Below are 20,574 nucleotides of genomic sequence, written 5' to 3'. Positions count from 1 at the left end.
TCATGGGGGCATCCACGGGAAGCCCAAAGGATGGTTGAGAACGTTATCTCCAGGAAACTGTCCACCTGGCCTGAAAGGAACAGAGATTTTATAAAATAGCATAGACTCAGGAAGCTGGGGCCACCAGAACCACTCAGCTACTGATACAAATCACCTTTCCTAGAAGAGGAAGAGGGGTCAGAGTGAAGGTTCCAGAGGACCAGGACCAAAACCACAAAGGATGTTCCCAGACTTTTCCCAGATGGGTTGAAAACCATCTGAAGTTTCCCATTTTTGGATGGATGAGAATGTTTATAACTCCAATTCCCCCTACTTCCTCTTCTCCTTCTCCTCTCATCTCCTTCCCTTTCTCTCTCCCTCCTTCACTCCCCAACTCTCTTTTTCTTTCATTCTCTCTCTCCTTTCTTCCCTCTGCCTTTCTTTTTTCCTTCCTTCCTTCCTTCCTTCCTTCCTTCCTTCCTTCCTTCCTTTCTTTCTTTCCTTCTTTCTTCTTTGCTCCTTCTCTTCCTCCTCCTCCCCCCTTCCTCCTCCTTCTTTCTTCGGAGACATGCTCTCACTATGTAGCCCAGGCACCAAGTTCCTTCAGCCTTAGTCTTTGGGATTATAGATGGGTACCACCATACCCAGCTTGAATCAGTTTTTAACTGCCCTATAACAACCTGCCATGCCTATAGTGTTCAAAACAGTTGAAAAAAGTGTCCTGTAGCTCTGGGGAATCCACTGCCTTTTTGTGACCTCCAAGGGCATCTGCATACACAGAGCATACACTCCCAAGACATATTCACACACAAACATGAAAAAATTAAATCGTAAAAGAAAAAAAGAAGAGGTATTCTTCTTCTCTCTTGAAATTAAGAGCATAAGGCAGTGTCTCTGTTGCGGGCACCACCTTGATCTTGTGTGCCTCATCCCATGGACTGGCTTTCTTTTATTGCACCATGACTGGGTATTTCATGAAAATGTGAAATACATAAAAATGCAGAAAGTGGAACTTTTGAACCCCACCACTAAAATATGCATATATGCATAAAGGGGCATATTATTAATTCATACATGCATGCATATGCATAGAGGGATGGCTTTCTAACTCTCTGTGTAACTGTCCCTGATGCTGTCGGCTGCAGTCCCTCTACGATAGGAGTTTTCACCAGGGAGCCTTGTGACTTCTGAGCTTCATTGTACCGTGTGCATTCTCAGCCTGAGCATGCTTCACACACACACACACACACACACACACACGATCTCTGACCCTCAGGAACACAGGTGCCTTCTCATGTTGTTCATCTTTCCTCTGACTTTAGCTCTGACTTCCTCTGAGGGTTATCTTATCTGCTTTTTCTGTGGTTAGAGAGCAGAAGGGTACACCTCTGACACTCCAGTTAATACCTGGTGTCCTTTTGGATGGCACCCTTCCCCGCACTCTCCAGTGCGTTCATCTGGATCCCTGATGTCCAGGTGTATTTGGAGATAAGGCTGTAGGTGGTGATTCAAGTCAAATGTGTTTACAAGCTTTAGATAGTAGCACTGGAGCCGCAAAAGAAGAGGCAGGGATGCTTGTGCGGAGGAAATGCTAAGCGAGGGTGCAGGTCAACTTGGCCATTGGCAAATCAAAGTCAGATACCTGGCCAGATTCCAAGACTGCTGGTGCCTAACCCTTAGACTTCTTGTTTTCAGAGCCACAAGAAGCTACATTTCTGTAGGTCCCATCATCGTTTGCTGCTTGCTCTGGCGGCAGTTCTAGCAGTGGAATTCAGGGACTGTACAGCTTCCTGCACAGTTCATATGCTGTGGCCCAGTAACAGAATAAAATCCAGACAAAATCAGCAGACACTCACAAGCTCAGCTGGCCGTGTGAAGGTGAGATTGCAGACTTTTCTCCTTAACGTAAAAACTTGGGAAAGGCCAGTTTCAGTGTTTCCAACTTTCTAGTTCTCCTAAGTTTGCCATCGAACTTCCCCCCTACGCTTCTGATAAAAATGCTGTCAGAGGTCTCTAAAGACCTGTGCCAATTTTCAGACCTCCCCCAGCTTGTCAAACAATGCCTTTATATTAGCTGCTTTCCTGGTTATAACACTATACCCAACCAAAGCAACTTAAGGAAGCAACGGTTTATTTTGGCTCACCATTAGAGTGCATCGTGGTGGGGGAAGTGTAGCAGCAGAGGCAAGAGACAAGAAGCCTAAGACGGTGAACGCGGATGTTCAGCCTGCATCCTCCTTCTTATTTAGTTAGGGGCCCTCAACCAAGGAATGGTGCCACCCACAATTAAAGTGGGTCTTACCATCTTAAATGACCCAATCAAAATTGTCCCTCCTGCTTTTCTCCTAGGTTCTTCTAAGTCTTGTCAGGTGGACATCCAATGCTAGCATCACGTTTTTCCTGATTAAGAGGCCTGTTGGTAGAGCTGATTTCTCCTGTAATCTTCTTTTGGTCCCACTTCATCCATGGTTCCTTCGGTGTGATGTTTTCCCTGGCTCTACATCCTATCCTCTCTTCTCTGGACACAGTCACATTCAGATGTTTAACCTCTGCTCTTGTCTGTATCAAAGGCTCCCTTGAACAGGCCCTGCCTAGTTCACCTCTTTTCTGCACCACACTCCCCGACACTGTCTTGCTCTTTGGTTTTGCAAAGGTTTGGAATTTTATGTGTTTAGATATTGACTGCCAACAGAAACTTTGAGAAGGAGGAACTAGAGAAAGGAGATAATGAAGGTCTTAGAACTGGGGTAAAGAACTTTGCAGAACAACCTCGCTAGAGATAAAGAAGAGTTAAACAAAACAGTGCATGCTGGATCTTCAAGGGAGAAAGAGGAGGATTGGATAGCTGCCAGCTCAAGAAGCCCCTAGGTCTGTTATGCTCTTGGCTGGCAGCCACCGGGGCAGGACTTAAGACATGCATCCTCTGGCAGGGAGACAGGTCAAAGGAACACCTGTAGACATTTTGAAGGGAACTCTCATGAGCAAGCTGTTAAGGCCAGCCGCTTGGTTTTCTCTTTTCTTTCTTTGTCAGGCCGTCAAGTTTTTATTCTTATTTTTCGCCTCTGCACACATTTATACTTTAATAGTTATTGGATAATCATGTTTATGCAGCTTGCACACTGTGCTCCGATGGGAATGTACTTGCCCTCTTAAAACAACGACTGTAAATATATTCTGCTGAAATGATCATAAGCCAATTACATGCTGATGCAAATAATATAATTTTATAAAAGTTTTGTTTTTCAAAGCGGTAATAGCTAAAGATTGGGAGAAGATTTCAGCTCCCCCCTTTGACAAAGCTCTCTAATGTGAAGTGTAATAAGGGACAGCTGGGATCTCGGCCTGCTGGGAAACACACTCTTGTGTTGACCTGTTCTGGCTCATGTACACACCACAGCCAAGCCAAGCACAACATGTAGTTAGAAAAGGCACAGAAGTGTAACAGTTTTTTTAATATAATAATTAATGTTTAGCTTCATATCGCACCAAAATTTGGCAAACAGCAGCTTCTTAAACATTGTTTCAAAATAGGATCCTAGTTCATGTCAATTTATTGATGGATTCAGTAAAATTTGGTTGGTCTGTCTTACACCATAACAATATGTTATATTACAATAAATCCGCTTGGTCTATCTTAAACTTCAAATGGACATTTTCTCAGACAGCACCGAATTTTTATGATTTGGCAAATGTTCTCTGAGGCTGGTAGCCACCTCCCCTTACAGAACACTCAGACTAACAAGAAACAAAACCCAGTTCTTGGGATTCCCCACAAAACTCATTCTAAAGAGAGAGAAGAGGGGGGAGGTTATGTGAGTAGGGAAGGAGTAGCAAAGGGAGCAAGTAGGGCAAAGAGGAAGAACAAGGCATGAAGGCGTGCATGCATAAATCTCCAGGAAGGGACCCTTTACTTAGTTCCCTGCTTTGTAGGTAGCCTTTTATTTAGAAAATCAATTAAATTAATTAAAAAATTAATTTAAAAATATTGGCCAAGTTGACAAAGACGACCACTAGAATTCTGAGATAACTGTAACGTGTATCTTGTCTGCATGCATGTTTGCACACCAGGTGCATGCCTGGGGACTGAAGAGGGCACTGGTTCTTCTAGGGCTGTAGTTACAGACCAATGTGAGCCTCCTTTTGTGTACAGGAAATCAAACCCAGGTTCTCAGGAAGAGCAACAAGCGCCACTCTTACTGAGCCATCTCTCCAACCCTAGTCCAATTTAATTTAATTTAATTTTAAAAATTTATTTATTATGTAGACAACATTCCTTCCATGTATGCCCGCACACCAGAAGAGGGCACCAGATTTCATTATAGATGGCTGTGAGCCACCTTGTGGTTGCTGGGAATTGAACTCAGGACCTCTGGAAGAGCAGTCAGTGCTCTTAACCATTGAACCATCTCTCCAGCTCCCTCCAATTTATTTTTATTGTACTTTGAAAGCCAACAGTTTGTCATTGGCAATCAATACTGTCCCTTGTTTCCCTGAAGGTGACAGACGTGTCTTTCATTGTTGAGAAAACCTCCATGACACACCCCAGGCTGAAGTGTGACTGTCTGCTGTCCCATCCGTTAAAGATAGTGCTCATGAAAACTGCATAGTTCAACTGCTTAGAGCACACTGAACATATACCAAGACAAGGGGCTCACACAGGTATGCAGGAGGAAACGCACTCAACTGTGGAGATTTTAGTAGACATAACCTCTGTACTCTCCTTGGCAGGGTTGTTAAACCAAGCTGCCTTCGTTCCTACACTCTAGCCCTGCGGTGGTTCAACGCAGCGACCTATGACCCCAGCGAGTGCCCCTACCGGTAGGATCTGGAAGCGTTGACGCCTTAGAACCATGAGTTAAATATTGGTGCAGAGAAAAAGCCAATTTCTGTTTATTATTTTGATGGAGATCCCTTTAGCCTGATGGATCTGTTACTAGTGTCTTAGAGACCTTTGATGTCTTAGAGACCATGATGTGTACCTACTGCAGCCCACCCCCCACCAACTGTGGTCATCATCTTCATTAATGTCACCGTTTAGCGATTAAGGCCATGGCAGGAAAACAGAAATTCCAATTAGTTGCTCAAGGGGGTTGACTGGATTGTTTTAAAGACAGAGTCTCACTGTGTAGTCCTGGCTGGCCTCAAGCTCACAGAGACCCACCTGCCTCTGCCTTTTCTAGTGCTGGGGTGTAAGGTGTGCACCACCATGCTGGGGGCAGATTTTATCTGTTAACGTGCACAGCAATTTGAGGCTCCTAAGTATTTGGTTCAGCGATCGTCCTGAGTGTCTGTGAAGGAGCATCCAGAGGAGACCGGTGCATGAGGCGGTGGGCTGTGCAGGGGTACCAACCTCACTGTGTGGCACCATCTACAGAACTGGAGTCAGATAGAACAAGAAGGCAGAAAGGCTAAGTTGTCTCTCTCTTTTCCTGCCACCCCACCTCCTGAGATACCCCTCTTTTCCAGAATATGAAAAACATATTTTTCCAGAATTTCTGACCTTGAGTCTGTAAGGTTTATCAGCTCCTTCCTTCATTCTATATCATTTACCTTTGGCCTTAGAGTTCCATCCCTACTTCCTTTAGCTTGTGTGGTTCAGAAGCCTTTAGACTTGGCTCAAATAGCATCGCCCCTCCTCATCCCGAGCTTCTGAGTCTCACTGGTCTTTCGAGCACACCCTAAGCACTTTAGCCAAACCATGTTTTGACCCTGATTTCAGTGAGCATTTCCAAACTTGATTCCTTTTCAGCACCATCGCCCTGTTTTGATATTTCTGTTTTTGTCAAGGAATCACAACCATCCAGCGTTTCTTCCTTGTCCAGCTTTCTTCAATGTTTACTCCATGTTGCCACAGGGGGTTTTCATTAAAAATCACGTCGCTCGGAACTTTCAGAACTTTGGTTGTTTTATCCAACCCCTGTCACCAGGAGGATAAAGTCAGCCATGCTTATGAGGACACAAATGTCTGTGTGATTCTAATCTTGCCATTGAGATGAATGACAGGTTTCTCCACCTCCCCGTAGTCCCATGGTAGGCTCCCGAACCACCGGCATATGTAAATGCTCTCACCCCTGAGAACTGGGGCCAGAAGATGCAATGTGAGCTTTTACCTACCTGGTCTCTCATCTTCTGTAATATTTAACACTAATTATTTGGACGACTTTCTACTTCACACCCTGTGAGCTCCTCCAGGGCCAAGGCCATCTGTGGGCGTCACGCTCCCTCCCACCCTTGCTCTTCCAGCAGGAATTATTATTCCTCAGGAACTCGTGTTGAATAAATAAGTGTGCTCTGCCGAGCCCGGAGAGCCCCAGAGTTGCTTTTGTAAAAACACTCTCATGTAACATCGCCACAGCGCAGTGTTTTCATTTTAATCTCAGTGAACATATCTTCTCATCCCACACAAATCTGTTCTTCCTCTTGGATTGCGATCACTGTTTGGGTACATTCTCCCTTTGGCTGCTCAAATCACAAGACTAGGCATTGCCCCGTAGAGCTCCTTTCTCTTTGTTATTCAGATGCCATCTTTCTAGTCACCTAAATACCTCCTTTTCTTTGGTTTGGTTTTTTTAGGAGACTCTTTTTGATTCATACAATGTATTTTGGATTTATTCATGCCGCCGCACCCTTTGGTTTTGGAGACAGGGTCTCACTGCATAGCTCAGACTGGTCTTGAACTCTCAAACGTCCTGTTTTTTCCTCATGAGGTCTGAGATTAAAGGCGTGTGCCGCCTTGCTGGCCTAAGCACCTTTACAGCCATGCTCACCCACCTTCTCCTCATTGCCCCTTGTTTTTACCAGTTCAGATTATCCACTTGCCATCCCCACTGTTGCCTTCTGCTACTTGCAAAGTGGTCCGTCTCCTAAGTGACACCCACTGCTTTCCATGAGGTCTTACCATTAGCTGCCCTTCGTGGGTGCAAGGCTCTTTGAACAACTCCCCCTACCCCTGTGACGGTGATGAAGCCCCACCCAGTAACCACTTTATCTTGCCTTCTTCACCTCTATGCATTTATTATACATGCACCAATCCACTTTAGCCCCCCAGACCCCACATTTTGGAAGTCATACACACTGGATTTTCTTCAACGTTTCCTCTATTAGGATCTAGTTATTTCACAGGGCCATTCAATAATTTGATGAATGAATGAATAAGAATTACAGGGAAGACAAGCCCTGCCGCTGCCAAGTACTAAGCCACACTTTATTCAATTTCCAGTGATTATCAAATCACCTTTCAAGGAGGAGAAGGGGGTAATAACCATGGGCTCCATTCATGGCAGAGGGTGAGCCGTGAGTTAAAATTACGGCCCATGAGCTAGCAGCCTTGGCCAGGGCTCTTCTGCTGGAGTTAAAGGGTGAGATGAGAACCCAACACAATATGTAGAGTCCTACAGTGTGATTGAAACAATTACTTCGCAAAACTTAAAAATGCACGGAACATTTTGGGCTCTTGAAATGTGGCAGCATAAAACATATTGATGGTCTTTGTCAATGATGGAACAACTGAGTGATGATTGTTGTTCCACTGTCCTTGAAATCTCTGCTCTAAAGGGAAACGAAGTTCTCTCTCTCTCTTTCTCTCTCTCTTTCTCTCAATATGCACAATCTTGCATGTATGAAAATATATTAACAAATGCCATACTTTATATATTTTATGGCCCAGCATAAATTAAGTTGGGCAACATTCTGTCTGTGACTCCCCCACTATGGACACTCAGGAAATTTCAGAGAATTAAGAGGCTCCGTAAGTCATATTATCTTGGAGTTTTTAATCTTTGTTTCTCCACTAGGACTAAGGTTATGCTCCGTTTATGCCCTGCTTTGCAGATGTAAGAATTATGAATGTAATTAATGTAATTAGCTCCTGGGGGGGCACTTCAGTGGCTTCTAGGGTGTTGGTCCATCGTGGGGAAGAAAAAACAAAGCCGAGTTCATGCTCTGCAGACAGGACCTACAGACTGTTTACCATTGAAGCAGCAATCCCTGGGACTGGCTTCCCCTCCTAGGCTTGAGCTCCTGAAGTTTCCATGACCTCTTAGGACATGCCAGAGCACATGTTCATCTTAAGCACCTGTGGGAGATACTTCATGCTCCAGGGGGAAAAAATTAAAACTATTAAGTGAAGTCTAACACGCAGAAACTGACTAATTGGAGCAGATCCTGGCATGGTCTATCAGGAAATATGAACTAGACACTGCCATGTCCTTGTTGGTTGCTAGTCTGTTGGCTTTCTCATATTGTCTTACTGACTCTCTGGAGTTCTCTAATTAATACACAGTGAACATACATTGTGCCAGACATTGTGTGAAGTTTGGTTTGAACTGAAAACCGATGAATTCTCCCCTCCTTGAAGTTGTGATCCTCATAACAATAGGTACAATGACACCTGGGCCTACTTGTCTACCTAGAGAACATCCTATTCCTATTCTTTCCATCTGCAAGATGGTTAAGAGTTAGTTTTGGAGATGCAGGTCTCTGACTCTGTCTCTGTCTATCCCCACTCACACACACACAATCTCTTCTCTCAGGATCACCCTCTTGATATTTTTTTACTCTAATTTTTTTTCTCTCTCAGGCTGTCTCTTCTGGCTCATACCATTTCCTCTCTTGAATAGGTTAAGAAATGTCTTGCATGTATATACCTGTGAGTTTGAGGCCAATGTGGTCTATGCAGTAAGACTCTGTCTCAAAAAAAAAGAAAGAGAGAAAGAGAGGGAGGGAGGGAGAAAGAACGAGAGAGAGAGGGAGGGAAAGAGGGAGGAAGGAAGAAAGGAAAAGAAAGAAAAGAAAGAAAGAAAGAAAGAAAGAAAGAAAGAAAGAAAGAAAGAAAGAAAGAAAGAAAGAAGCCTTGTAAGGTAGGGCAGCCCATCATTTAAAAATTTTGGCGTGACTTTGTCAGTTCCAAATCTCAAACTCAAGAACCCTGTAATCAAGTTATAAAAACATTATAAAAAGAAAATAACGTAATGTTTTTAAAAATACGTTTATTCTTTTGTGTTGTGCTAAAGTCATAGCTATCCTGGGCTGCACGCTAAAGGCCACTCAGTTGAAAATACCTCTAGGCAGAGAGCAAGTGAGGCACACGCTGAGTGTGCCTGCAACTCTGTGGAAGGCTTCTCCACTGACGAAAAATCCCACCCGTGAATGTGAGCAGTTCCATGCCACGGACTGGGGTACCTGGCAGAGTGCAAAGAATGGGAAGAAAACCCCCTGTCTCTGTTTCCTGGTTCCCCAGATGTGAGCAAGCAGCCCTACGCCGACATCACCGAGAACTAGTCGCATCGCCAGGCCTTGCCCATGGTAACAGACTGTATGTCTGGAGCCACGAGAAAACAACCCTTTCATCCTCAAGTTGCTTCTGTGAAGTATTTTGTTATTCACCGGGTTTCTGCTGACAAGAAAAGCAAATAGCACACGGAAGCAACTGATGCACTGGGCAGCAGCGCGTATGTCCTAAAATAAACATCCGGGGTACAGCTAGGGACCCCTCTTCTACCACAGTCGACAGGCTCTCCCGTTAAGACGGTACTAAGCAGTTGCATGCTGGGAATCATGTCATGCTTGGTGTAACTCTACAGTGGGTCTTCCATTTCCTTTGCCACCTCCGTGGTAAGCCCAATCATCCTTAGATATTCTGCGGGGATCGGCTCCTGGGCTGCTCGCTGCTCCTAAAGTTTAGAAATTGGGCCTGGGACTGTAGCTAAGGGTAGAGTGCATGCCTCACCTGCACAGGACACGGGTGTCTCCAGGGACAAGTTGCGCAAGTCTTGTAGCATTTGCACCTAACCCACCTGTAAGTGTGCACTGTAAGCGCCTTCCCATCGTCACAGTATGAAGTGTAGATTCTACCGTCTGCACATCGATTTTTAACAAGGAGAAATGCCCAGTGTTGGGCACAGATGCAATTATTTCCAGATGTTTTCCATCCGTGGGTGGTTGAAGCTACAGGTGTGTCTGACTGTAGGCTCAGAACTTGAAAGGGGGTTGAGTGAGGGGCAAGTCCTGAGAGATTTCAGGAGAGCCTCCAGGGAGCAGAAGTGGGAGTAGATGAAGGAATCGCGGGCATGTTCCCCGAACACCTCTCTGTACCTTGACTTCCTCCACTCCATTACTCCTTATTTGATTCGAACTTGCCTTTCTCCTGTACTGAAATAGTCCTCATTAGTATTACAAAGGAGATTTTAATTACAGAGCCAACAGCTGATGTGGCAGGTTTCCAGTGAGGCAAGGGACTCTCAGCTATTCACGGGGTTTCTGCAGCTCTTCAAGACGCTTCTCAATTAGGCCCTGACCCATTTTTCATCTGTTTAAAACCTTTTCCACTCAGGATATTTTATTACTCCAGTCTCCTGCTTCACTGATGGAGTGAGCTCACTTTGCACTTCACACGAAAAAAAAATTACATAGTTGCCAAAAGTCAACTCTCCTGTGTCTTTCTCTGGGCTAGCATCCTCCTAGGCTCTCCTGCTTCTGCCCAAGGAGGTACTAGTAGCGTTCACCCGGACATGGTAAAGAGTGATGCTCTTTCTCTTTTGTTTCTCTCTGTTCTTCTCTCTCTTTTTGAGCGAGTGTGTGTGTGTGTGTGTGTGTGTGACTGGTGTGTGTGTACATGTGTGCGTGTGTGTGTGCATGTATGCGTGTGTGCACATGAGCAGAGGTCAGAGGACAACGATGGTTATTGCTTCTCTGGCACTCTCTCCCTTGTTTTATTTGAGGCAGGGTCTCTTGTAGGCCTGACACTAACCAAGTGGATTGTACTGGCTGACCATCCAGCCACAGAGAGCTGTCTGTTTCCCCCTCCTTAGCACTGGGATTATGGTGTGGGCCACCCACCCATCTAACTCTTTAAATACCCATTCTGGATATGAACTCAGGTCCTCATGCCTGAAAAGTAAGTGTCTTATTCATGGTGGTCCTTCTCCAATTTCCTTAAGTTTTCTCCTTAATGTTGTTCATAAGCACCCTTTTGTTTCCTAAAGAAAGAAGTTAAATATAGTTCACACACTCAAAAACATCTGAAATTCAAAGCATGTTTCAAATGGTGTCATCCACAAATGACTCTGTGATGTAATCCACTTAGTCATTAGACCTCCCTTCCTCTGGGCTCAGGCAGCATCCTGAGGGTTCCAATGGCCAGTCTCCTACCCTCATATTCAAGGCCAGCTACTTTCCAGCTGCTGTTGGAACTTGTTTGATTTGTAACTAAGCTCTTCAAAATTTGAATGCCAGCAGTAAGAAAGTCATTTAAATTCTTAATTCCACAGCTGCTAGTGTATCAAGAGTCAGTCAGAAACTCCCAGGAATATATATTCATTTTGAACGAGTCTTAGGGAGGGATGGGGGAGAGGAAAATGAGATAAATACTTACTTTGATGTTCTGTGCTAGGCTATTCAAATAGGATATGTTAGTCACCCAGTGTTACCACCACTCAGCCATCAAGGCTGTTGGGGACAACAGAATAGGGGAGGAAGTGCTTCTAGGTGGAAGGGAACCACAGGAGCCCGGCAGCAGTTATTAGCTTATTAGCTATTTTTCCCTGGGAACTGTTGGCTCATTGTTGGTAATATGTAATAGCCACTGCTTTATGAAGATGTTCTTTACTGAAGACATCTGAAGGTTATCACATATGGTTTTGGTTGTGTATGGTGTGTGGGGGTGTTTGTGTAGGGGGGTATGGGTGTTTGTGTGTGAATGTATGGTGTATGTGTGTGAGTTTGTGTGTGTATACAGGTGGGAGTGCAGACCAGACTTAAGCTCAGGATCCATCCACTGTATTTTTTTGAGACAGTCTCTCGTTGGCCTGGGGTTCATTCATTCAGTTGTCCGGTTAGCAAGAACCAGGGACCCTCCTGCTCTAGCCTCCCCAATGTACCCTTTATCCTCATGATCTTATTATTTATACTAATAATAAATTAATATTTTCATATTATATTAATATTATCATCGAGGGCCAGTTTCTGGCTTGGAATCTTATTTACTTCTCTGTGACGGCTTTGCTCTTCCTCTCTGTGCTCCATCGTTTCCAGTTGATCCAGTTAAAGACTGGGAAAGTAAAAGAGGCAGACAGAAAGAGATTTGATTTTTTTTTCCATACCATACATTGTTCTCTTATCTCCAGAGAAGCTTGATATCTGGGATGACCTGTGTCGACTGGCATCCACCTCTTACTGAAGCACTTGGGAGGCTGAGGCAAGCAGGATCCGAGTTCAAGGTCAGTCCCAGTGGCTCAGTCACAAGACCCTGTTTCAAAATGGTAGCAACAAAAACCCAAAACCAGCTCCGGAGCAGAAGGATGCTGATGTGTAAAACATTATTTTAACTAATTTTACTCCCTCTGAGAATGCAATGGGATCCATATTTTAATTATGTCACTTCTGAAGTCTGTTCATCTCTAAAGTGGACATATAAAGCCAAATACCTTACGTTTATGGGGAAAAGATTTAACTAGAGGTCAGAACTGGTTTCATGGTGAAGCCACACATTTAAGAGAGGAAAATACAAATATCAACATGGTCTCCACTGACTTTCCCGCTCACTCTGAAGACAACATTTGACTGAATTAACCTCCCCCCTTTCTACTTTTAAAGCCCATTTTAATTAGTAAATAAAGTCAATCAGAGAAAATCATGAGTTGAAATCACTCTCTTTGTGTAGGAGATAGACCTGTAAAAACACCTTAAAGCAAGCTAGGATTAAGTGGACTCTGATAGATTAGATTCCACAGGGATCCACTTTGTGGATTCAGGTTTGTGTTTTTGAGTATAAACATCAGGTGGGTTTAACCTACAGTTGGTGAAATTCCCTGAGCCACAAGATCTCTTCTTTGCTCAACCCTTCTAAAGTCAGCCCCTGTAGGTGGAGACTGCTCATTCATTTCCCAGGTGCCTAGAACTGAAAAAAATCACAGAGAAACTGTATTAATTAAAACACTGCTCAGCCTTTTAGCTCAGGCTTCTTATTAACTAACTCTTACACCTTAAATTAACTCATTCCTATTATTTTATATTTTACCATGAGACTTGTTGTTTACTGGTAAGATTCTAGTGTCTGTCTCCTTCAGCAGCTACATGGCATCTTCTTGACTTCCCCATCTTTTTTCCCCTATCTCTGCTTGGAATTCCTGCCTTGCTCTATTCTGCACTGCCATAGGCCAAAGCAACTTCTTTCTTAACCAGTGGTGATAAAACATATTCACAGCATACATCAAGTCCCATTAGTGTTAAATGATATCACCCATCTCTCTGAGGAGAGTCAGGATGCTTAAATCATGGTTTGTACTAGAAGAATCCCACCCTCCTCCCTCACATCCATCTTCCTACTTTCTTATTTTCTACCATAGACTACTCAACACAAACAATATTTACTTCTCTTATTTCACAAAAGCCACAATAATTTTTCTTAATCGTTGAGTGTATAATCTTACTTTAAATTATCAACTTTATTAGAGTATAATTCACATGTGATGAGAACTTTCTTCCTTGCAGTACTGGAGGTGGAGCCCAAGGCCTCGAGCATGCTGGGAAAGTGATTCTGCACTCCTTCATCATACCAGACTGACACACGGAACCACTGCACACAATTAAAACAGAATGCTTTCATTGCTGGTAGAGTGTGGCCATGCCCTTTGGTGTGAAATAGCTTCCTGTAATGTATTTGAACATGTACTTTTGATATTTTAATTATGAGTATGTGTGTGCATCTTTGTGTAGATATGTGTACTTAAGCAGGTGGCCAAGGGGGGCCAGAGGCATCATGTGCTTTTAAAACCTAAATGACAGGAGTTTCTGAGTCATCCCACAGACGCTGGAACCTAAACTTGGGTTCTGGTCTTTTACAGTATGCAATACTGACTGCTGAGCCATCTCTTCAGCCATTACAATGGTGTATTTCATACTATTCCTAGTTCCATGGATCCTGGGTAGAGTGGAAGCTGTATCATATATTCGACGTGGATTCCAAGCATATACTGCCATCTGGAGACCTCTGCCCTAGCCCTCAAGGCTGCTGTCACATAATTGGTACCATAACTGTGTCTTCAAAAGGCCATTCCATCTTGCTATTAGGCAAGCTGCTTCAGGATGATGGAGAAAATGATTAGGCCAGAGGACTGCATGGTCATGGGCCCACTATCACACTTCTCTAACTGTGAAGTGAGTTCTTTGTTAGAAGCAATACCGTGTGGGATAACATGACTGTGGATAAGGCACTCTGTAAATCCATGGATCGTGGTTTTGGCAGAAGTATGATGTGCAGTAAAGGCAAATAATCCACAACTAGTATAAGTATCTACTCAAGTAAGGACAAAGAGTGGTCCTTTCTACAGAGGAAGTGGTCCAATGTAGTCAACCTGCCAGCAGGTTGCTGACTGGTCACCCCAGGGGATAGCGCCTGATCTAGGACTCAGTGCTAGCAGATTTCAGCTGTTGGCAGATCTGGTGTTCAGCAACAGCCATAACCAGGCCGGCTTAGGTAGATGCGGCTATGTGGTTGAGCCCATGCATAACCCCCATCTCTGCTACCATGTTCACTTTGTTCATGGCCCTGTTGCTCAATGACAGGAATGACTGGGGAAAGATGCTGACTGTCCACAGAATAGGTCATCTTATCTACTTGGTTACTGAACTCCTCAGCTGAAATTACCTTTCAGTGAATGCCTTTTGTTTTTGTTTGTTTGTTTGTTGTTTTGTTTTATTTTATTTTTTATTTTTCGAGACAGGGTTTCTCTGAATCTTTGGAGATCTATCCTGGAACTAACTTTTGTAGACCAGGTTTGCCTAGAACTCACAGAGATCAGCGTGCCTCTGCCGCCCAAGTACTGGGATTAAAGGCGTGCCACCACCCCCCTGCCCAGTGAATGCCTTTTGAAGGCATGGGAAACAAGTATCTTCATATCCTTCACTCAGTCAGAGAGATCTATCCACGTACTTCTTCCCCAGAAGTCTTTCTCATCATGCTCTTTTCTAGTCCCTGATCATCCAGCTAATCCATTGCCTACAGTCCTTGAATTGGCAAACAATTGCACATCTGGCCATTTCTCCTTTCAAACAAAATGTAACCTAGGTATTTGGGTGACTTCTTCACGTAGCTTGCTTGTGTCTGGGCCTGATCGTGTATATACCCCTTCCATTTCATAAGACTGCTTTTGTGCATGTCTTACTTTACGACTTGGTGGTCAGATAACACACAGCTCATGATAGGCAGCTAAGATTGCATGATAACTTGATAACCCATTGTCAAATGCTCAGTTTCCACTAAGGCCCAATTGCCGGCCAAGAGCTGTCTTTCAAAGGGAGAATAGTTGCTGTAGATGATGGTAGAGCCATGTTCCAAAATCCCCAAAGTCTCCTCTGTGATTCACCTGTAGGGGGCTGTAAAAGGCTCCCAGCAACATCCCTATCTGTCACTGACATCTCAAGCACCATCAGGTCTGCTGGATCATATGGTTCAAATGGAAAAGCAGCCTGCACAGCAGCCTGGACCTGTTGAAGAGCCTTCTTCTGTTCCAGGCTCCACACAAAGCTAGCAACTTTCCCAGCCACTTGGTGTATGGGCCTGAGTAACACATCAAGTGAAGAATGTGCTGTCCTACCAGGCCCACCAAATGTGCTTCTTTCTTGGTGTGGAAAGGGCCAGGTGCAATAACTTATCTTTCACCTTAGAAGGAATATCCCTGCAAGCCCCACACCACTGGGCCCCTAATAATTTCACTAAGGGAGAAGACCCTTGAATTTTGGTTGAATTTATTTTCCATCCTCTGATATGCCTATGTATAATCAATAAATCCAAAGTGGTTGTTGCCTTCTGCTCATTTGGTTCAATCAACAATGTATCATCCATATACTTCACCAATGTGATATATTGTGGAACAGACAGATGATTGAGATCCCGTTTAAGTAAGTTATGACACAGGGCAGGAGAGTTAATATATCCTTGAGGGAAAATAGTAAAGGTGGCCTTGCCAACTGAAAGCAGCTTGCGTCTGGTGGTCCTTATAGGCAGGTACTGAAAAAAAGGCATTTGCTAGCTCCATAGCTGCGTACCATGTACTGGCTGATGTGTTAATTTGCTCAGGTAAGGATCTCACATCTGATCAAGAAGCTGCAATTGGAGTCACTCCTTGATTGAGTTTTTCGTAATCAACTGTCCTTCTGCACTGGACAGATGGGAGAGTTCAATGGAGATGTGGTGGTTCCCACCGGCCCCAGTATCTTTCCAGTCCTCGATGGTGGCACTGATTTCTGCACTTCCTACAGGGATGCGACACTGTTTGAGAGTCACCGTTTTCTTTGGCAGAGGCAACTCTAAAGGCTTCCATGTAGCCTTTCCAACCACAACAGCCCTCACTCCACAGATCAGGGAACTAATGTGAGAATTCTGCCAACTCCTAAGTGTATCAATCCCAATTAAACATTCTGGAATGAGGGAAATAACCACAGAATGAGTTCAGGCATCCACTGGACCTACTGTGAGTTGGTCTTCAGTCCAAATTCCATTAAGCACCTGACCTCTACAAGTCCCTACTTTAACTGGGAGTCACAGTGTTTCTTGGGTTCTCCCAGAAACAGCTTCAATTCAGAAACAGTATCCAACAAAACCCGGAAATTCAGATTGTTTCCTTTCCTCCCATTACAGTGTACAGTTACCCTTGTAGAAAGCCATAGGCCCCTCTGTGGAAGGACCTAAATGTGGTAGTTTGAGTGAAAATGGTCCCCAGAGGCTCACAGGGAGTGGCACTATTTGAAAGGTGTAGAACATGTGGCCTGTTGATAATGAATGAAAAAATGAAATTTGTGCACTGGCATTGCCCAAGCCTGCATGGACAGCCCATATATGGCAGTTCTGTTGAATTGCATTGGATTTCATGGTCTAAGTTGATGAGGATAACTGACTAGGTCTCTTCCTCAAGAGGATGCCAGATCTCATTACAGATGGTTGTGAGTCGCCATGTGGTTGCTGGGAATTGAACTCAGGACTTTTGGAAGAGCAGGCAGTGCTCTTAACCACGGAGACGTCTCATACTCAACAATATCAATGGTTGTGACTTTTTAGCGAGAACATCTTGAAACTTCATTGTCCGTACAGAAAGCTTTCTTATCCTTTGGTGGTCAAAAATTATGAATTGGAATTTCACAGCTACTTTTGAATACTCATTGATTCGGGGAGGGGAGGCAGAGTACAGTACTTTAGAGGGGCCACAGCTGAAAAGCTTCCCTGTCCAAGTTTATAATGATGACAGAAAACCCAAAGATTTGCAAGATGGAATTTCACCTGGTGCACTTGAGGCTGATGATGTAGCAGGTGCCACAGACATGACTTAGCATATTTAATCGTCTTGAGTGAAGTATCCACATCCAAGTAGGAATTATTTAAAGATTTGGCTTCATGGGACAGTGTGCACTTAGGTCCTACAGCTTCTCCAGGCCAGGTGCAGTGTAGGAGGCTGTTCTGGTTCAGGGTCTCCCACAGCAGCTGGCCTGATTCCAGGTCTTCTGGGAGGTATAACACATGCGTCCAGGGTCTCCTGGGAAGAGTGGCATGTGGTGGGCTAACTTGTGGTCTCCTGGGATGGGTGGCATAGTGGACACCGTTCAAGGTGCTCCAGTAAGGCTATAGTGAAGATGCTGGCCTGGGTTTCATCTGAAGCTAGGTAGGAACGGATTTCTGTTCTCAATGGTTCAGTCATAGTACTGACAAGTTCACGATGGTGGTTGGAGTTGCTTTAGTTTCTTTGCTTGTGACTGTTTTAGTATCTTCAGGACGCAGGCAGCTGGCTTCTCTTCGAGGGTGTACACCAAGAAGGAACAGAGCAGGGTGACAATTTCACCGTGGCTTTGTCTTACAAAATTGCCATTTCTACTCTGTTTGATTGGTTTCACAATTGAGGCCAAGTCAGTGTGACTGGGGACAACACAAGGGAAGACTATCCAGATGAGTCACAGTGGCCGTGTTAGATGTTGGTGCCTGAGACCCCAGTCACCACTGTCATGTATTAAGACTGGCCTCTGGCAACAGAATCTGGACCTGCCGGTGGGAAGCCTATAAACCAAATGCATGTGTGTCAGCTGAGCTCACTGCCAAGAAACAGAAGGCAAAGCATTGAACTGTAAGGCCAATTATTTTGTCCAAACACAATAGTAAGACTGTTGGCTTCCAGTCTTCTGGAGCAGAGAGAGAATAGCAAATGGCCCGGAGCACTGCAAGGGAATAGAGCCTTAGAAGTGGGATGTAATGATGTGGGAGTATCACTCAGCATCAGACCATGATTGCACTGCAAGGGGACAGAGCATTAGAGGTGGGTGTAATGATGTGGGGATATGGCTCGGCATCAGACCACAGTTGCAAAGTTCTAGATTCTGTTTTCAGTACCATGAGAAAGAGAAGAAACTTGGTCAGTCCCCTTACCAACGCATCACACAAAACACGCCCACAAATCATCTGTCTGACTTCCGGTTTGAGGAAGGTGGTACCAGGGTAGCTACCCATCTTTCTGGAGTCCTTTGCAGTTAAAAAGGCTCTTTCATACTCTCTTCCTGTACAGTATCACCCCCCCCCCACTCTTTTAGGTGGATACACAGACCTTTTAGTAAAGTAATATATTCAAGTTCATACATTGTAACTTCAGGGATAAAATCCAGGTCATTTAAGCTCAGCATAACATTCTATCTGTGTGTCTCAGATTCCCTGAAACCGTTACTCCCAATACAGATAGTCTATCACTTATGATAAATGTGAAGAAACAAGCCTTGAGCTTAGGGGTAGAACTGAATAGAAGTCAGCCATAGAACTAAATACATTGATTGACATATCAGAACAGAGTATTGGTAACTGGTTATTCTGCCAGTGTTCTCTAGAGGAACAGAAATTACATATATGTGTGTGTGTGTGTGTGTGTGTGTGTGTGTGTGTGTGTGTGTGTGTGTAGGCAATTTGGCTAGCTATTTCAGCTGATCTTCAATGTTCTCTGGAATTGTGAAGAAGTAGGCTCCAATGCCATTGAAGGAATGAACTTACCAATGAAAGCAAGCAGGCAAAGAAAGAGCAAAAGCTTCCTTCTTCCAAGTCCTTTGTGTAGGCAGCCAGCATAAGGTGTGGCTAGATTAAATAAAGGTAGATCTTCTGTGGTGGTTTGAATAGGAATGGCCCCAATAGGTTCATATATTTGAATGTGTAGTCACCAGAGAGCGAAAGTGTTTGAAAAGATTGGAAGGATTAGGAACTGTGACTTTGATGGAGGATGTGTTTCTCTGAGGATGGACTCTGAGGTTTCAAAAGCCCAAACCAGGTTCAGTGTATCTCTCTGCTTGTGAATCAAGATAAATCTCTCAGCTATTCCTCTAGTATTGTGCCTGCCATGATGACAATGGACTAAACCATGGAAACTATAAGACAGTCCTAATTAAATACTTCCTTTCATCAAAGTTACCTTGGTCATGTTGTCTCTTCAGAGCAGAAGAACAGCAACCAAGACATCTTCAAACCTCAAAAGAACTAGATTAAAAGTGGGTCTTCCCGCTCTGCTATATTCATAGATCAGTGACTTGCTCAGCTATCAACAGAGAAGCTTCCTCCTGCATCAGAAATACAGAGACCCACAGCCAGACATTTTATAGAGAGTGTGGTACCTCGGAACCCTTAGGTTTTATTGGGTTGTCTCCGTAAAATTCCTGCCAGGGAACCCGAAGAAGAGGAGGCAGGTAGAGTAGAAGAGTCAGAGGAGATAGGGGAACACAAAGAAAATAAGACCTTCTAAATAAATAGAATCAATGGACAAATGAACTCACAGAGACTGAAGCAGAATATACAGGGCCGGCACCGGTCACCGGGTCCATTGTTTATATATTACGTCTTTCAGTTGAGTGTTTTTATGAAATCCCTGAGTGTATGGACGAGTAGGTCTGCTTCTTGTGTCTTCTCTTGATTTTTTCCTTCTGTTTGTTTTATCCAATTCAAATGTGTTAGTTTATTATTATTATTATCCCTTAGAAGTCTGTTTGTTTTCTAATGAGATACAGAAAGGGAGTAGATCTGGTTAGGAGGGGAGGTGGGGAGGAAGTGGGAGGAGTAGAGGGAGGGGGAATTGTAATCAGAATGTATTATGTGAGAAAAAATTTATTTCAATAAAAAAGGGGGATGGGTCCATTTCAAATGATTTAATGAAAAAAAATACTCACAGCCAACTGGGTTTTAGTTAATTCCAGATGTATTCAAGTTGATGACCAAGAATAGCCGTCACAAATCTACCCCTTGTCAACTCGACACAAAATCGTGTCTCTGTAGGTCATGCTTAATTTCCAAATGGAAACAATAACCGGGTCATAAGGACAGTTAATGCGATATAACTGTCCTTTGTGTAACTACAAATGCAGTACAAATTTCAGAATAGTTGGCAAATTCCTTGAGGGACATTCTTTTAATATCTCAAACTTAAACATCATGAACACTGATATTTTCTTAATTGATGTACAAATATCTGCACATATACATTCTTACCAAAAATATGATAGAAACACTTAAGTTAATCATAATTCTTGGTTCTACAATAGGTCACATGGCCTTAGCTGGTATTTATAACTACCCCCACTCTGCTACCC

The 20,574-nt window shown here is 43.9% G+C and overlaps 1 pseudogene; it reads right to left on the bottom strand.

The window, feature by feature from the left end:
- LOC121677354 lies at positions 1-17,666 on the bottom strand (annotated as a pseudogene).
- Between the last annotated feature and the right edge of the window lie 2,908 nt (positions 17,667-20,574).

This window comes from Arvicola amphibius, chromosome 11, assembly GCF_903992535.2.
Source record: "Arvicola amphibius chromosome 11, mArvAmp1.2, whole genome shotgun sequence".
NCBI lineage: Eukaryota > Metazoa > Chordata > Mammalia > Rodentia > Cricetidae > Arvicola > Arvicola amphibius.
Note: the sequence above shows the minus strand (reverse complement) of the source record. Positions and strands in the feature narration are given on the sequence as shown.